General features: G+C 34.9%; 1 protein-coding gene across 2 annotated transcripts in view; it reads left to right on the forward strand.

The window, feature by feature from the left end:
• Positions 1-12,776, forward strand: part of NT5DC1 (5'-nucleotidase domain containing 1) — a 143,404-nt gene that overhangs the window by 68,887 nt on the left and 61,741 nt on the right. The window lies entirely within an intron of this gene.

Here is a 12,776-nt window from a genome sequence, read left to right on the forward strand (position 1 = left end):
GGTAGCCTGTAGTACCTGCTATCTGCTAAGCTTTATTTTTTATTGAGAAATTTTAACAAATGGATAAAACATGAGGAATGAAGAGTTCTATTTTGGACCTCTTGGGTTTGAGATACCCATGTGATGTCCTAGAGGAGATGTGTGGACAATTGGACAGACATTTGGAGTTCAGAGGATTATCAATAAAAACCTATTGATTGAAAGTGCGTATAGATGGTATTTATGAAAGGAAGAAAAACTCAGATTGAGCAAGTGATAATCCAGCATTTATAGTTCTTAGGGCAGAAGAGGAGTTGAGAAGAAAGGTAGATAAGGAAGAAAGGAAAACAACAGAAATAGGGGAGAGGGGTTTCCTAGAACTAACAAAGAGAATTAGTCACCTGTTGAGCCATTGGGTAATAGAAAGACAGTTAATTGGCCATGGGATTAGCAATATGGAGCCACAAGCGACATTGTCCATAGCTAATCCCTCTTTTCTTCAGTAGGAAGACAAGTTTAGAAGGATAAGGGGAAATTAGGAAGTGGATATGGCCAGTGTCTTTATATATAAACATTCTGTCGGTTTTGCTGTGAAGTGGAGAGACAAAAGGAGTCATAGCTAGGGGATGATATGGAATGAAAGGAGATTATCTTGTGTCCCCACCAGTGATTGGGGGGTGTGACCTGATTAAGAAGATAATTGTGGTGTGTATATGTATACTTTTTTTTTTAATTCAAAAGAAAGGGTTCATAGAGTACAGACTTAAGTTAAACTGAATTCGAAGTCTATTCTGCCACGTAGTTGGTGTGCTTGTAGGCAGATTATCTAGCCACCATTTATTTTTTCCAACAGGGAAAGTACCAGGTTCATAGCCACCATTTTCTCATAGAAATAGTTCCTGTTTAAGGGCTTTTGTGGATATATAACTAAATCAGAAGTGTACGTAAAGTACCTGACTCATAATAAGTAATCAGTGCACCTTAGCTGTTGGGTTTGTTTTAGTCACTTTTAAATTCTAAATAGGGTATATGTTCAGAAACTATTAAGAACTGTTTGTGGATAAAGCCATGTTTCTTAGCATAGCATACATAGCCCTGGCTGTTGCTGTACCTCCCTACCCCAAAATTCAGCCTTAGCAAACTGCTTGCTTGCTGGTACTAGGAAGTACCTCTGAAATCAACTGAAAATACTGCATAGTACCTTCAGTTGATCACCTTAGAAGATCTTGCAGTTCTCACTCCCACCTGCCGTGTAGCCTATCCTCATTATCTGTCAGGGCCAACTTATCTTTCAAACTGCAGCTTAAGGTCACCTCCTCCCTTAAGGCTTTTCCTGACATCTAGCCTGTCAAACCTCATTCTGTATTTGACCTGCCCATTCCTCCTCTGTGGTCTCATTTTATTTAGCCTGTTACCACCCTACCACGCCTCTTCATTGGACTTGATGATTCACACATCTCTCTGTTTTTACTGGCCTGTAATATCCTTAGAAGTCATCTTTTTTTTTTAAATCCCCAACATAGCACTTGATCCATAGTAGGTGTTCCATAAGTGATTGTTGAATAAATGAATATATGTAAGGTTAAATGACCCACTTATATTATTGTCACCACTACCTTTTACATATTTTAATGTTTTAATCACTTAACTTATTTTTTAATTGCCAAGATTATTATTTTACGAAGAATACACATTATAAAATCAAATAAATATGTGGTTTTTGCTTTGACTGGAAAAGCGTTATTTTGTGGATTTTGAGACCAGGAATTATAAATAGACACTGTTCTAAAAGGCCATTTGTAATCTATTTGTCAGAAATTTGGAATATACTTTATAAAACAAGCCAGGCTGTGCAAGTGTTAGTGGTGGTAAAGATGATTATTATCATCGTAATAATAATCAGATTTCAGACTGGTACTTACAAAAGACTTGTTTAAACCATATGTCATATAACTTGAGAGCCTACCTTTTTGGGGGGACTAAGAATAGGGCAATAATGTGGTTTAGGTAGGAAAAGCAGGAAGACAGTGTATTCTATATTTGATTTGGCTGAATTCTCTCTTTGGTATCCCCTATACTTTTCTCTGCTGTTTCTGTTCTACTTTTGAATTTAAAGATTATTCCAGAATGCTGAGTTTTTACGGTTTTCTCCCATGGTAAGAACAGTGGAGCTGTGTTGAGCAATTGGGGTACAGAGAGAAGCCTTGGTACAACCATTTGCATAAATGTGCAATTTGTAAATTTAATGTTTTGATATTAAAGAGATACTTAAACAGTTGTCTTTAAATTTGTTTTCTATATACAGGGAAGTTTAAGTCCGAGAGTGAGAGAGTTTTCTGACCTGCTTTGCTTAGTGGATAGGATTTTATTGATGGATAGCCAGCTGTATGACAGCCGCCACATCTTAAAAGAGAAATTATGTTGTAGAAAGATTAAGAGGAGGGTAGAGAAAACACTGTCACTTCCATCCACACATCTTTGGTTTCAGTGTTTTTTCCATATGTAAGTCAAGATGACTGAAGTAGTTGAGCATTTCCTAACCTGTTGTAAATTTGTAAACCCTTTCCTAAGTGATACAATCTCATGATTTCCTCATAGAAAGATTGAAAATTATTTTTTTCACTTTTACATAGTATATAATAAGTGGTTTTAAGTTTAAGGTTATATTAGATAAGTATATTATTAAAGATTGGATTGTCAAGTTCATTTTAGTATAACCCCTTAGTAACTTTTTTTTTTTTTTTTTGAGATAGAGTCTCGCTCTGTTGCCCAGGCTGGAGTGCAGTGCAGTGCCACAATCTTGGCTCACTGCAACCTCTACCTCCCGGGTTCAGGCAATTCTCCTGCCTCAGCTTGCTGAGTAGGTGGGACTACAGGCGCACTCCACCACGCCCAGCCAATTTTTCTATTTTGAGTAGAGACAGGGTTTCACCATGTTGGCCAGGATGGCCTCGATCTCCTGACTCCCTGATCCACCCGCTTCAGCCTCCCAAAGTGCTGGGATTACAGGTGTGAGCCACCGCGCCAGGCCACACCTTAGTAACATATATACTTTGTAAGGAAATTGTTTATGTTTTCTCTGTATAGCAGATAACATATATTATTTAATTACATAAGAAAATATTATTTCCTGAGAAATTTTAAAGTATTTATTATATTTCTTTATGTACTCAGGCATCAAAAATAGTCAAAACTGTTTTCACATCTGGATGTTTGGAATTCTTGAAATTTGACCTTTAGGAAAATCTACTCTCCTTGTTTTTATTTGGTTTCCAAATGATGAGATAAGATAGGATGTTTCAGGATTCTTTTTGCAGGCACTTTTCTACAGTTTCACATTGCAGGTGTGGATAACCAATTAGGATAAAATTATATTTATATCTTGAGATATCTTAATTTTTTTACGTAAGAAATTTGATCAGAGGAATACAATTCACAGATGTTATTTTGGAGAGAACCTATGGAATTGTCATTTTTATGTTCTTCTATAACTTTTAAAGTTCAAAATTTGTGGTGATCCATTATGGAGATAAATTAAACACAATATACTAAAAATGATAGCTAAAAACATTGTATGTGTCTAAACCACAGCCCCTGGCAGTGTTCATCTAAGGTGTAAACTATAACTGTGTCAGTGGCTACTCCTTACCACTCAACTTGAAATACACATGGAGCTGCTCCACGTTTTATTTTTAAGAGTTGCAAAATTTAAAAGTTAGAAAAATATGATTAAAAAATAAATTAGAACATTTACTCTTTAACAATCTGAAGTTGAAATACCTTCTCCCATCTGGGGTGGGAAAACACTGACGGTTCCTTCCAGCTGTGTGATTTTTGGACAGCAGAACAGAATCCTCCAATGGTGTAATGAGAGAGGTAGGCAGCCTGTCAGTCCCTTTAGAGCAGAGAGCTTCATTCACTTCATGTAGAGGGTTCCCGCTTTGAGCAACAGCAACACTAAAGCTGAGTGAGGGCGAGTGTGCTCCTCAGGGTATGAGGAGCTGTGGACTGTGGTAAAAATCAGACCCAGCTCAGAAAATTTCCTTGGGCTCCTCTTTTCCTGCACATATTATTTTTGTAATTTATTTATTTATTTTTTTGGTTGTCTTGTACACTTTGTTTTGGAATAATCCCTAAATGTATAGAAAAATGATAAAGACAATATAGAGTGATCCTGAATATCACCCTGATGTTCACATCTTACATTATTATGGTACCTTTGTCACATCTAAGAAACCAACATTGGCACATTCCTATTAACTAACCACAAGACTTCATTTAGCTTCTACCAGTTTTTATACTAATGTCCTTTTCCTGTCCCATAATCCCATTCAGGATACCACATTGCATTTAATCATCACATTCAATTAGTCTTTTCTGGTCTGTGACAATTTCTCACTTGGAGTGCTAGCCACGTATTTTATAAAATGTCCCTCCATTTGGCTTTTGTCTGATGGTTTTCCATGACTAGACTGCAGTTGTGGTTCACTTCACAGAAGTGAAGAACTAGTTTTATCACATCATATGAGGGGTACATGCTGTCAACATGACATCACTGCTAATATTAACCTTGATTACCTGACCAACATAGCATTTGCCATGTTTCTCTACTGTAAAGTTACTCTTATTCCCCTTTGCATACTCCATTTTTTGAAAGCAAGTCACTAAGTCCAGCCCACTCTCAAGAGTGGGGGGTAGGTGTTAAATTCCCCTGCCTGAAGTAGAAAAAAATATACTTATTTGGAAATCTTCCGTAAGAAATATCATAGACATACCATTTTGACCCTACTAATAGGTCTGTTCAGCAGTGTTAATTCTTCCCCTCACTCCTGAAGGAAAAGACGATATGCATGTTTAATGAAATAACCAACTTAAATTATGCTCATAACTAGATTAAATGTATTTTTCACCACTGAATATAAAATTTAGAGTGCCAATGTTAAGTGAATAAAATATTTCCTATTCTCGTTTTGTTTCATGATAAAAGTAATGAAAAAGAAAAACTTGTGTGAAGATTAGGTAGAATAGAGAATTCAGGCATTTTCCCTTTACTATCTTCAATAAGATTTTTTAAAGACATCTTCGATTTTTATACAGGTACTTGTTTTCTCTCCTTTCTAGCTCTCATAACTTTTTTGAATTTGTATTTTGCTTTCATCATACTCCATTTTGAAGGACTCAGTCTGCAATTCTACCACTTGCTTTGCAATCTGCTGGTACCATAAAGCATGGCTAATTCAACCTAATGGGATTATTAATAGTTCCCTACAAACACTACATAAGCCATTTTAGGATAGCAAGGGTTTCTTGTAGTATTAAAGATACATCTAAAAAGTCATGTTTTATAATAAACCATTTTGTCTCCTTTTCTTAAGGATTAGGTTATTGAATGACCATAATAATCATTAGTAAGGGATATAGAATATTTCCATGAACAGGATTATCTACTCATTGTTTTAAAAATTAAGGAATTAGGCTTATTAACTTCAGAAATTTAATTTTCTTGAGATATAATTTATATACAATAAAATATGTATATTTTGTATAGAGTTTGATGCATTCTGACTCATATATACATTTGTATAATTGCCATTCCAATCAGGATACAGAGCATTTCCAGAAAGTTTCTTTGGAGGCAGTCCTCCCCATCTCTACCTCCCACCCAAGAAAACTAATGATCTGATTTCTGACACTATAGGTTAGTTTTAGAAAGGCAGTTATTTTATATTACTCACATTTTTTCTCCATAGCTACCTTCATGATTTCCCTTTTATATTTGCTTTTTAATAGTTTGACTATGATGTGGTAGATTTTGAAGTAGGGGGAGTATTTATCTCACTGAACTTATTGGATCTGTGTTTGATATCCTTCATTATTTTTTGAAAAATTATTGGTCATTATCTCTTCAAATATTTCTTCTGCTCCATTGTCTCTCCTCTTTCTCTGGGACCCCAATTATGAGTATGTTGGACCATTTGATAATGTCTTACAGTTTGTGGATGCGCTGTTCCTTCTCCCCCGACACAGTTTTTTTCTCTTTGTGTTTCAGTTTAGGTAAATTCTATTGACTACTGTTCAAGTTCACTGATATTTCCTTAGTTATGTCAGAAGCTGATGAACACACCAAAGTAATCTTCCTCATCTCAGATACTGTCTTTTAAAACTTTTAATATTTCCATAGTTTTAATTGATCTACTGAAATATCCTATCTACCCATTAATGTTGTTTATCCTTTTCACTAGATCCTTTAACAGTTCAATCTTAGTCATTTTTAAGTCCCTGTCTGATAATTCCAATGTATGAATCATCTGTGAGTCTGTGTCTATTGATTAACTTGTCTTTTAGCGCTGGGTTGTTTGGGGGCTTCTTGTTTGTTTGTTTTGTATATGAGATTTATAATTTTTGATTGAATGCTGGACATTGTGTGAACATTAGGCACTGAGGCAAACAGTATTTACACCTCAAAATGGACTTGCCTCTTCTACTACGCTGTAATTGTGTGAGGTTGAATCAGTCTAGTCAGCAGCTTAGCTGGATTTGGGTTTTGCTACCTATGGTAGACCATAGGCTTCAAATTCTTCTAGTGCTAGAGTGTTGTTGCCTAGTGCTTAGGGATGCTGTGCTGGCTAAGTTTTCCTCAGGATTACTGCTCCAGCTAATGTTTCAGCTGTCCCTGCATGCATGTACCACAGAGAGGGTATAGCACCACACTCTTGCTCTTCCCCTAGCAGAAGACTGCTGTTGCTTAGCATTATGTGGTTTGCTTCTGTTGGGCCTGGAGGCAGGGTATAGTTCTCTGTTCTGGCTCAGTCTCAGCCTTAGAGAAGCCATGTACACCAGGGTCTTGGGGATATTTTCTGCTTTACTGGTTCTCCTCCCTGTGACAGTTGAATACTGCCTTTACTTGCAACTGACATTAGCAGAAGTTTTCTGCCCCTCTTAGAGCAGTAGAAATTCTCCAAAAAATAATGAAAGATATCAAACACAGTACCATCTACTTCGTATTGGTATAGGATCTTAGGCCCAAAGCAGTCTTGTGCCCATAATAGAGTTTTTCTTCCACCTTTTTCCCAACCACATATTGTCCTTTATGGTGCCTGTTGGACTTGCTGCCCTTCCTCCAGCTGCTTAAGCCTTTTGTTTCATTAGCATGAAGAGTCTGAGGAAGCAGGTAGCACCGAAGCACTGTGGGCTAGGAGGATTTGTTGTTCCCCCTAGAGGGACAGATATATCCCAAGTCTATTTTCCTCTTGCCTGGCTGACTGTCCTGTGATCTTCTCACTTCTCCAAGTGCAGCATCTGGACCAAGATATGAAAGGGGCCCTTTTTTTGCCCCGTGTAATTTTAGAAAGTTTATAAGAACTTTAGATATAATTTTAATACAGTTCTTTATCTTACTGAATTGAATACTAGGGCACATATATGCTACAAAATGTCCAGAGAACTACAACTAAAATCTGAAGTTTTGATTTATAGTATAGTTTCTGTTATAATATGTGGACCGGTTTCAGTATAAATACTAGTGTCTCATAGAGTGAATTGATGCATACGACTATAAAAATTAAGTCTTTTGTTACTTGAGCTTTTCGTTTCCAACAAATTCTCAATACAAATAATTAAGTTTAGTCTCATAGATTATGTTTCTTTGCTATTTCCCTTGACTGTTTATAACATTCATGACATACTTTTCAATTAACTGTGTTTTTATTCATGGGCGTTATAGACTTTAAAGAAAAAACTTGATAGAATATATCCAAAGGCAGGCACCACTATAAAATCTAGACTTTATTATTTTTGTGATTGAAACTCACCACTCTAAATATTAGAAATGGCTTCCATCTGTTTCATTGCAAAATGGGTAAAACTATATTCATGAGCTTTCTTCTCTTTAATGATATAAATTTTCTACTTAAATGTAAGCCACTAAGTACTAAATGTAAAATATAGTTTAAGTAAATAAAATTACATGATAAAATGTATTTAGAAGTAAAATATTAACAGTTGCATTCAAGCCCTGTGTTTTCCAGTGCTCTTATACTTTTTACTTAAAGGAATTTATCTAAAAATTCGTGGAAATAAGAGATAATGTATCAAAATACCATCAGCTCTCTTAAAGTTTATTACTAAATAATCTAATTAAATAATAATATTCTAAAATGTTTTCTGACATTCTAAATTATAACCACGTGAAAGGGCATTAAAGCATCCCATTTGTTTATTTTCTGCTGATAAGCTTTAGGTAACAGCTCTGAAATGCCTACTGGAAGGGCAGGGAGGTTGGAAAGGAAATGGACTTTTTGCTGTACTTTTGCTAGAATACATTTAACTCCTTAGAGATTGGAGATTAGTTTCATAGTATAAAAATACCACTACCTTTCACTGCAGCATCAAGGAGTTTACTTTGTGGAATTGTTTTATCCTGTATGTCTAGCTTTCATAACTTTACAAAGAGGAAAGTGTGTGTGTGTGTGTGTGTGTGTGTGTGTGTGTGTGCGTGTGTGTGTGTGTGTACTAGTGGGACTGGGTCTAAATTTATGTGATCTAAGTGAAAGTTAATTTGCTTGAAACCCTTCTTGTTTGCTTGAAACCCACAAGCTGAGGATCATACCTAGGGGACCTCTCTCCCATCCGAGTACTAACCAGGCCCGACCCTGCTTCACTTCTGAGATCAGGTGAGATTGGGCGCGTTCAGGGTGGTATGGCCATAAGCCCTAGGACACCTTTCTGAACTCTTTAACTTGAAGTCAGCCTTTCTTGATTCATAAAGGCGATAGAAAGAATCTGTAAACATCTCTATGTTTTATGGTCAGGTATAAGAATCCTAAATTGAGTGGTCAAAACCTGGACCAGTTTATTAAAAGAGATTACTGCAATGAAGCAGAAGACTAACCGACTTCCAGTCATTTGTTGTTAAAGAAGTCATAACTAGTGTCAGCTGGTATGTGAAAGCCAAATTACCAAGTGTTCCCACCTTTTACTCTGAAGAATGAACTTTTCAAAGTCAGTGCAAAGAACTATAGTTTTGGTAAAGGCAATTTTACTGAATAGTCCAAAATGTTATTGTACTTCCAGAAATATAGAGCAGTTTCCCTATAATAATAAAACCTCTTGATTGATGCCCCCCAAAATGTGAGCATCTCAGAAGGGGAGGGGAACTCATGGATTAATTGACAGGTGAGAACCAGAAAAAGCCCCCAACTCCCAGTAAATTTGCAATTTCAGTGTTTGCCTTATAAAAATCTTCTTGCTTTAAGCAAAATTTCTTTTACTCGATATGCATTTCCAGCCCTCTAATTTTTCTTTCCTTATGAGTTTGAAGGCACAAAGACAGTGAACAGTAGAAAGAAAAGATTATTCTATCCTCATCTTCATAGTTATACAAATGGTAATTTCTTGGCCCTAAAATAGTCAAAGTAAGTTTGTAAAATTAGATATGTTCATGCTGTTTTTTCTTCTTATTTATTTAACATAAGTAGAGATATTTAGCTTCAGGAAGTGTCATTGTAAGGGTGGGGATACCAATTTATTTGTTTCTCTTTATAGAAGAATTCTAGCTTAAAAATATTAAATAACATATAGTAGATATTCTTCCAGTGTATTTTTCACTATTAATGTGAAAATACTCCTTATCTTATTAATATTACATTAAAATGAAGAATTCTGAAAACTGCATAATGGCAGGAGGATTTACATTCTTATACTGATCAGATGTTAATACTTTCTTCAGAGAATTGGGGTTTTAGCATTCATTCCTTTTCATGCATCTGACAAAGGACTAATATCTAGAATCTACAAGGAATTCAAACAAATCAGCAGAAAAAAAACAATCCTATCAAAAAGTGGGCTAAGAACCCGAATAGACAGTTCTCTAAAGAAGATACGCAAATGCCCGACAAACATATGACAAAATGCTCAACGTCACTAATGATCAGGGAAACGCAAATCAAAACCACAAAGACCTTTTTAAAAATTAACCTACTGAAATTAAATTGTTTTCATCATTCCCAGTGTTATCAAAAAGAATAATGGGTTTTGAACAAGCATTTGGCACTTTGATGACAGGAATCTAAATCAGCTTCAGTGATGAACTCAATAAATTATAAGATTCTGGTTTGATTGAGACATACACCTATCTTTGATGTCCTGGTTTGGTTCAGGCATACTGAGGATAACTTAGAGTAATCTTATTTCTTTTGGAAAGGCACAAGAATATACATAATGCTCCAAAGATTCTTGATGTCATGAAAATCACTCTCATCCTAAAGGATTTGTTAGCCAGTGATCCCTCTGAAGCAAGTTCACATTTATTAGAATTTCAGAACAGTGTAGATAATGTGGATAATTTTAGTTCTAGCTGCATAAAATACCCAGAAGTTTATTATTACAATTAAATCTTGTTTTTTATTGCAGAATACCGTGGTGTTCTCTATAACTGTGTTGAATTTATAATGATCTAATTGAGAGGAATTTATCCCCAAAGGATAAGTGTTTACATTTTTTATTTTAAATTATTAAGGGCATATATTATTTTAATTACAGAGATAGTATATAAGTAAAAGATTCATTTTATTTAAATGTTTTCTTAAAAGTGTGTTATGTCTCATTTTTCAACGTTTAGAGGATGCAAGAGAACCAACTCTGAAAATCATAAAAGGAAAGAATGAAACAATTATCTTATTTCTCTTTTACAAATTCTAACGCAAGGTAACTCGTTGGTGCAGGACAGTTTCTCTTTATAGAAGAATTCCAGCTTTTAAAAAATGAAAATGGAATGATAGAATTGATATGTCACACTTTATAATCCCTAATGAAATAATGGACCTAGGTAGTGATCATTAATGACTGCTAAAACTGCTAAAACTTAAGTGAAACTTCATGAATGGAGAAGACTGATAACACCTGAACTTATTGCTTAATCTTATCACAAAGAAAGAAACACTCAGCCATTTTGTGCCTCATGATGTGATGCAATAAGAAATACATTCTCTATAAAACTGTCTTGCCAAAATATCAAACCCAGATTGTATTAAACCTCTGTAATTACCAGTTCATAGGAACTAGAGTACCAAGTTAGTTGACACTGTAGAAAGGCAATAAGCAGAATCCAGAATGAGGAAAGTGCTATGGGGGAAATGACCCAATTTCATCAATGAATAAATGGAAAGAAAAAAGAATGAAGGAGAACTGTAGGTTAAAGGACATTTAAGTGATGTATCAACCAAATGCAATTTGTGAGTCGTGTATTTTCAGTCAACCAAACCAATTTTTAAAAAACTATTTGGGAGATGCTGGTGACATTTTCAACACTAACTGATATATGATGATAGTAAAGAATTATTGTTATATTTTTCAGGTGTCATGTAGCTTAATAAGAATTCTTATCACTTAGATATACATACTTAAAGGTATTTTGGGATGAAATCATATGGTATCTTGAATTTACTTTAAGACAACCTAACAGAGGTACAGGAGATACATATATAGATGAAAAGATTAATAATTATTGAAGTCGAGTGATGAGTATAGCAGTTTGTTATACTCACCTCTCTACTGTTACATGTGTCTGAAAATTTCCATAAGAATGAAAAACTAAACTTAGGAATATCAGATAAATAAATATAGTAAACATTAGGTAAATTACTATAATAAGAATACAATGTAATATAGATACAAAAGGATCTTACAGAAATCTTACAGAAATATTAGCAAATTCAGAATATATAAAAAGTTGCAAAACTAACATTGGAATTATCAGTTTAATTTATGATATTAGCAAATAATTTATGATTATTTCAGTGGATGCAGAAAAACCCAATTAATAAAACCCAGCATCTGTTCATAATAAAAACCATAGGAAACTAGGAATAGAAAAGAACTTCTTTAATCCCATTATAGGATATCTCCAAAGCTTCACACTCGTGGCTAAAGTATTCTCTTTGACACTGAGAATAAGACAAGGAGGCTTATTGTCACCACTTTTTTTCATTACATAAAAATCAGTTGTATATCCAGATCCCAACACAATCAATTGGAAACTAAATGTTAAAGAAATGCCATTTGCAATAGTATTACAAAATACAAGTACCTAGGGATAAGTTAACAAAACCTATTGCAAGCTTTCTGTGCAAAAAAAAAGTGCACAAGATTGAGAGAAATAACTGAAGACCTAAATAAATGGGAGCTATATTATGTTCCTGGTGGAAGACAGTATTTTAAAGGTGCCATCTCTTCAAATTAATTATATAAATTCAGTGCAATTCCAACCAGAATTTTATTTATTCATTTTTCTATTTCAATAGGTTTTTGGGAAACAGTTGATGGTGGTTACATGAATAAGTTCTTTGGTGGTGATTTCTGAGATTTTGGTGCACCCATCACCTGAGCAGTGTACACTATACCCAGTGTGTAGTCTTTTATCCCTCACCCGCTCCCACCCTTTCCTCCGCGTCCCCAAAGTCCAGTGTATTATTCTTATGCCTTTGTGTCTTCATAGCTTAGATACCACTTATGAGTGAGAACATTGGTTTTCCATTCCTGAGTTACTTCACATAGAACCTCCAATTTCATCCAGGTTGCTACAAATGCCATTATTTCATTTCTTTTTATGGCTGAGTAGTATTCCATGGAGTGTGTGTGTGTGTGTGTGTGTGTGTGTGTGTGTATCACATTTTCTTTTTCTTTATCCACTCTTTGATTGATGAACATTTGGGCTGGTTCCACATTTTAGCAATTGCAAATTGTGCTGCTATAAATGTGTGTGTAAGTATCTTTTTTGTATAATGACTTCTTTTCCTCTG

Source organism: Pan troglodytes, chromosome 5 (genome assembly GCF_028858775.2).
Source record: "Pan troglodytes isolate AG18354 chromosome 5, NHGRI_mPanTro3-v2.0_pri, whole genome shotgun sequence".
Lineage (NCBI taxonomy): Eukaryota > Metazoa > Chordata > Mammalia > Primates > Hominidae > Pan > Pan troglodytes.